Consider the following 7,147-nt stretch of genomic DNA (forward strand, 5'->3'; position numbering starts at 1 on the left):
CCTGCAAAAACCTGCTGCTGGCTTCACTCACCAAGTGTCTTCAGATCTACAGCTTGGAGACTGCAATAACATCTGTAATTGTTCAGTCGCTGTGGGTTCCTTTTCTCCTCTAAATAAAATACTACAGCTACTTTCCTTCATGGAAAACTGGAGCTCGTTTCAATGAAAAAATAACAAACACAGACATACTTTTGTCATAAACACAATAAAATTAATGACTGTGGCATAAATAGAACTAAGGTTACTGGGCATCTCCCCCTGCAGCTTTTCCATTTCACTTGTCTCTGCATGTCCAAGATAGCAAGCTTGGAAAGAAATCTGCATTTGCTTTTGAGGTCTGCCTAGAATGAAATCTATTTGAAATGCTGGAGCTCATGATTTTGACAAATCTAGAAGGAACACCCTCATACCCCTGCCCAAGTATTACATAGTGAAAGTATTAAGATACTCCCATCCTTCCTTTTGGATGCTTTATATCATCTTTCTGTCAAAGAAAGCTTCCAAAACCTAGAACAGCTAGAGGAAAGTATCAGAGATGTGAAATGTCTCATGAAAGCTCCTAATGATGGCTAGACACAAAACAGACTTAGATGTGCATGACTTTGCAATTAGTGTGACACCTGTAAGGACATCTTTAGTGATAACTGAAACTATTTCTTAAAGACCGTAAAGCCCAGGATCAGAAATTGCAACGGCTCACAGGGCTGAACCACAGCAAGATGTCAGTGCTGCTGAGCTGAGACACACCGTCTCTGAGGCAACATGTCATCTCAGTCTCAGACTTTCCAACTGCAAAGTGAAGATAATAACGTTAAATCCAGTTTTAAAAGGCACAGAGACAACACATGGTAGAATAGTCTACGTAATAGCAGAGCTACACTAGCAAGCACCCTGCTTAGAGGAAAATAATTTACACTACGCAAAGTGCTAAGCAATTCGAAAATATGCTCAATGGAAATCTGTAAAGATTTCTCAGCAGAGATTCACAATATTGGCCTTTTTTAACACTACCACACATATTTGATTGTCTATGCTTTAACCGACCACTTGCAACATGTGCGACTATCTCGCTCTTCTCATCTCTGTCTGGATCCACTTAGTTTTTAAGTTCCAGGGAACTTGCTATGTTACTCTTTGCTGTCATCTTTGGTAAGACATTCAAGCGCTATTTTAGCAAACTGAAGTATGGAAGATCTCTAACCTGAAGTGCTAAAAAGATGAGAAATCAACACTGAACAGAGGAAATGAAAGTTTCTAAAAGCTCTGCAGGTGGAACAGTTGTGGAGAGCTCTATATCTAATATCTAAATTTGGATTGCATCGTGAACCAGTTTCAAAACAAACCGGGTTTACAAACTTGTATCATCTACATGTACTGCATATAAAGTACACAGATACACAGCTGAATATGAACACAAGAGGGTTTCAGAAAAAGCTGTTTTTCATTTTCCTTTACAAGAAAAGAGCCAAGCATTTCCATAGAAAAAAAAGATTTGTTTCTCCCTTCTTTCCCCTATACTTCAATTTGGGACCACTGCTAAATTATTGCTAAATTGCTACTTCAATTCGAGACCGTTGCTAAATCATTTTTTTTTTCTGAGCTTTGAAAACAAGCATTGCTCCCTGATGGTGAAAGAGAGAGTTGCTAATTTTTCAGCAAGTCAATCAAGCCTAAAGAAACCAATGAGGAATTTAAAATAACTCTACCGTGTAGGTATGACTCTACCGTGTAGGTAAGGAAGTGATTGGTTGGTACTGTAGTATGAAAGCAAAGAGATGCCAAGAGCTCTGTAGGAACAATGAGTGTAGTCAAGAGACACTGCCACCCCTCGGTCATGTAATGAAAATGCACGTACATCACTGCAGCGTCCTGGGAATCGTTCCACTAATAATGCAAAAATCCCAGTAAAATCAACTTGAAGTTAGTGACTCTTCAAGGAAGAATTATTTGAAAGATGACAAGCATAAATTTATTACCCCACACGAATTTAAATGTTTTCATTTAAAGGTACAAATTCTTCTGACTCCCAAAGAGTGTTTTTAAAGCTTGGATGAACACCCTAAGAACTACAACTGTTCTTGCCTTCTCTGAAAAAAAAAAAAAAAAAAAAACAAACAAACAAACAAAAAAAAAACATACAAAGGAATGGAGAGCAGCACACATTTTTGGCTTTTTTTCACCTCATACCTTGGAAAGCCTTTTGGAAAACCACACCAGCTGCTCTGACTCTGAGCTCAGTGTCTTTATGCTGTGTTTGTCCCAATTTCTACTAACTCAAGAGAAATAACGTGAGCTATGCACTCTAAATGAGGCATCCCAACTTACTGAACAGTTCACTACTATCAGATAAATGATTCAACCTGTTGACACAATTAGTCAAGAATACTTCAAAATACATTCTCTCTGACCTTTTTTTTTTTAGTGCATGCATCATCTTTGTCATCACGGCTAGCAAAGCTTGCAGTAGTAGAGCCTAATTTAAAGCTAGTAACAAATATCGTAGCATGGTTTAATTATAAATATAGCTAACCTGTAAAATATAAATATCATATAACTTCCAAATCAGTGTCTACTAATGACTGAAAATATATGTTATAAGCTTCCACGCAAATTAAAAAACACGAAAAAAACAAGCCAAAAAGCCCATATATACACACACACACAGACTTTTAAGGCTTATGACAATTTCTCTCTGGGGGAGTAGGTTGTAATTTTTATTAATTTCAAAAGATGAGCTTACAAAATGCCACAAGGGACCAACTTCATTTCCTTTGAAAAGACAAATCTTAGCCCTTCAAATCTTAATGGCTGCTGGTAATTGAGTTTAGCATTAAAATAAAAAGAAAAAAGCACCACATAAAGGTAGAACAAGGGACTCTTGCAGACTTAAACAACAGTGGTTTCTGTAAATAAACACAGTAGCTCACATCTATGGACAAGACTTATGGGTACCATTCAAACTATTTTAGCACAATGGTACGATTCCTGCAGTCCAGTCAAACTTTCCATTAAATCAAATCTCTCATCTCTTTGGGAAAGACAAAAATGCCTGTTGTCTGCTACTCGGCACTCAGACTTTCTGAAACACTGTCCTTGACACACATTTTCAGAAAGCAATACCTCTTTATATTAGACAAATAATGAATGGAAAATTAACACTTTCAATTACATGCATCAGCAAGTCTGACATACCAAGTTACAATTTTTTACACTAATAGCTGTGATAGTCTCTTTCTCAGACTCATTCCATTAACAACTGATATTTGATATACTAAATCCTTAATTTATGCAAGCAGGAAACACAGTTTTACTGAAGCATTTCAAAATTATCACTGTTTATATCTGAATGGAAAAGCTTCCCAATGTGAATCAGTCTGAATAACCAATCTGAAAATTAGTAAAGTGTAATATATGATCAAATGTAGCTTTAAGCAAATGCAAGAAATTAAATTATTCAAAATCGAGTAATAGAAAGAATATCCACACTAATATTTTGTTCAGTAGGTTCAGCTGTTTTTATTTATGGTTTAATCTCCCATTAAATCCAGTAGGAGTTTTGGCTAAGTAACTGACAGGTAAGAAAGCAGCATATGGGTTTTTATAGATGAAAGTTTTATGTTCCAGTGGAGAGTTTCATATTCTTAACACCTAACTTATCATACAAAATTTAATTCAAAAAGAACTTTCGTAATCATCGTTTTATAGTCAGCGCCCTATAAAATAGATCGATATTCTGTGTGAGAGAAAAGTGCTGAATTTCATATGTACTTGATTAATGCATTATTATCATCCCAATAATTAAAAGGAGCAGAGTTATACACAATCAGCATGATACATCTTACTCAGCACCTCCTGGCAGTTGCCTGAAAAAATTACTCATTAATCACTGTGCTGCCAAAGAAGCTTGGAAAAAATGAAAAAGCTCTATTTTATGGGAACAAAATCTCAAGTCAACTTCTAGGATAAAATCCTTTCCACAGTATAATGTGGAACACATGAAGCTTATCAATGTAGAAGGAGAATAACGTTACCAAAATGCTTAACATTGTGGTACTACGTTACCATAGTAGGTTTTACATAGTCTTCAGAGACATCCCTCTTACCTAAATAAAGGTAGTAAAAAAGTACATCTATAGCTAAACAAAATAAAAATAATATCGTAATTTCATCTACTGCTGTTGCAGTAATTAACTTCAGTATCAGTACTGCCACATAGCCAGCCAGGAAATGTTTTTTCTTGTTGGATTTTGTTTGTTTGTTTGTTTTGGGGGCAAGTTATTCATACAGGGCCTATGTAGTTCACCACTGATAACCTGGTTTTCTGATCAGACTAATGTTTAACCTTTAAAAAGCACAATTCTTAACACAGTTTTTGTTTATATGTCAGGTCCACTGTATATTTTTCCTCATACCTATGATTTGAAATACTGCAAAATCTAGTGAAAATACCAAAGAATGATGTGGCTTATACACTGCCATATTTCATACTGCAAAAACTAAGTTTTCATACCCACCTTAATGGTGCTGTAAAGCGAAGTTAGCATATGTCATACAATGAATATTTTTTATATTTATGTTTATCTTATATCACATTGTATTATTATAATTATCTTGTATGTATAATTACAGTTTCCTCTTTAATCACATGTAGGTTTTGTCTAGTATTTTTCCACTAGTGGTATTTTCAATAGACAAAATGCTTACTAACAGTACTGTGACCTTCAAGGCAAGATCTTATCTTTTGCACTGCATTAAGGTTTTTGTTGGTGCTTAAACAAAGAGTACTGAATGCTGCACACACATTTCAGCGTGGAAAGTTGTCATCAGTAACACATAAAACAATCTCAGTCCTCTTCTGACTATTAATCACACAACGTTAAGAACAGAACAATGCAGTTCTCTGGTTTGTTTTGTTATTTTCAAGTGTGACCAAGCAACAAAACTTTCTGCATTTCTAAGATCTGAGTCGTTCTACTAAAGCAATCTTTAAGGATCAACAACATGAATGTGCTATTGTTATTTTTGTGTAAAACTGAAATCTGAAATTCAACCACCATAAAAAGAAACTTCCTATGCCATCTTGTTAAACCCTGCCCCATGATAAGCAACATCACATGCTCCTAGTACCCTGCACAAAGTGACTGCCTCTTTGCACTTCTCCCACAGTCCTTCCACAGTACCTGCCTTGCATTTCCCTTTCCCTTGGAGATTTCACGTTCGGTGTTTACACCTGTCTGCTTCTTCAAGGGAAGAAGAAAATCCTGCTTGCTGCCACCGGGAGCGGGAGAGAAACCCTACTCTCTGCCGTGACCACGCAGATGCCAGACCAGACAGGTTCAGAACCACGGACAGCTCCCTCGCGGCGGGACGGGTCGAATTCAGCACTACGGGGCGGCTCCGTCGGGTTCAGCACCACGGACAGCCCCGTTCCCTGTCCCTTCCTCGCCCTTGTTTTCCTACGGGGAGCCCCGTTCCTGCAGCACACACTAAGGCCACGTCCATTCGCTTTGTCCCCTCTGCATCCTTCCGACCCAAAAGAACACCCAAGCCTAAGCTGCCCAAATTCTGCTGCACGGGAGTACTTTTGAACTGCCCAACCTGATCTACTGAACTTTCTCGGACATGTTGTCCCCTTAAAATGTAATTCGCAAGAGTTTCTCACATGTTTGTATGTCACTCCAAATCTGTTTCTGACCATCTTTTTTGCATTTCATGGTGGGGAACTCCTAGGCAAGCACTTCTCCCTGTACAGATCATATTACACAACAGTGCTCTCCAGTCACCTCCAAACCCGTAGGGGGGAAAAAAAAAAAAAAAAAAAAAAAAAAGAGAGGAAAAAAAAAAAAAAAGAAAAGCAACTCCCCACTCTCCTTTTACTCTGGTAGTAGTTTAATACTATTGTTCTAAATATTATTTGGGAGCCTGTCAGCAAAAATCACTCGCACATGCTAAACTGCATCCTTTCCTTCTCGGCTCAGCGCTTCTGGTGATCAGAGATGCAGGTCCAGACATCTGCTGTCTCCAAACTTAGGAAAGCAAAATTAAAACAGTCAAATAATGAGGAAAATGTGTCTGAGCCCAGCCCTGGCGGCAACACTCAGCTGGCTTGCAGCGACACCTAGAGCCCAGCTTGTTGCCAGGAAGGACCCCACTTCTGCCACGCTGAGAAGGGCCACGGTGGGTTCCCGTGCCCTGAAAATGAGACAGGTTTCATGCAGCCAGGGCCATGAAACAGAAGTGCCAAAAATATCACCAGTTAATGGCTCACAAGGAAAACTAAATTCATTTTCCTATTACTTTCAGTGCTATCAGAGCAGCAATCATCCCTACGTGGTTAAGGCATACCAATCTTTTCACTGGTAAAAGTGCACTCGCTCTTCAGAGCACAAAAGTTTTAACAAAGGGGTGGGAAAGTGGTCAGACACTTAATGGACAAACCATGGAAGTTCTCTCCTCCCAGTGAGCCACGGGTGCTACTTCAGCTTGAGGCAGTGCCTTTCCTGGTAATGCTTACACAGCCAGAGCTGAAGCTTGCCACAAAGTCCTGCTCATACAAGAAGAATTTGCAACCAATACAAACATTATTCCCAACTGTGGACATCTGCATCTCCTTCTGTGTGCTTCCACAGTGGCAAAACACCCCAAACATTTTCTGCAAACCTACCACCACATGAGCTACACCAGCTATGGGGAGCCACCTGGAGTGACGGACGCCCGCACTTCCCTGCTCCCTAGATCCCCTTTACCCTCAGGGGAGAACTAGGTGCAACGACCGGAGCAAGTTTAACTCCATCAGGCACAGCAGTGGCCTGAATGAGTCACTCGTTACTAAGGCGATATGCAGATGCACCCTTTGAAGTCTTTGCTCTTGAGGCAGAGCTGGAGGTGAAAGTGCACAGCTGAAGTTTGCTTCTTCCTCCGGGGGCTCATGTGGGGGCAGAGAGAAGGGAAAGGGGAGAGCTCCAGAGATGGATAGGAAGGGGTTAAGAAGTTTCCCCGAGGCTAGGCTGCTGGAGGCGGGGGTAGGCTGATGGGAAAGGAGGGAGGGAGGGAGGAAGGAACTAGGTAGACTTCTGTCCTAGGAGAGCGATAAAGGGTAAAAAATGGAATAAATACTTAAAAAAAAAAAAAAAAAAAAAAAAAAAAA

General features: G+C 39.3%; 1 protein-coding gene across 1 annotated transcript in view; it reads right to left on the reverse strand.

Moving 5' to 3' along the window:
• The window catches only part of DPP6 (dipeptidyl peptidase like 6), a 363,334-nt gene that overhangs the window by 355,611 nt on the left and 576 nt on the right, over positions 1–7,147 (reverse strand). The gene's annotated exons all lie outside the window — the stretch shown is intronic.

Source organism: Centrocercus urophasianus, unplaced genomic scaffold, assembly GCF_019232065.1.
Source record: "Centrocercus urophasianus isolate 14NV4802_14NV808 unplaced genomic scaffold, USGS_Curo_1.0 seq_16, whole genome shotgun sequence".
Classification (NCBI taxonomy): domain Eukaryota; kingdom Metazoa; phylum Chordata; class Aves; order Galliformes; family Phasianidae; genus Centrocercus; species Centrocercus urophasianus.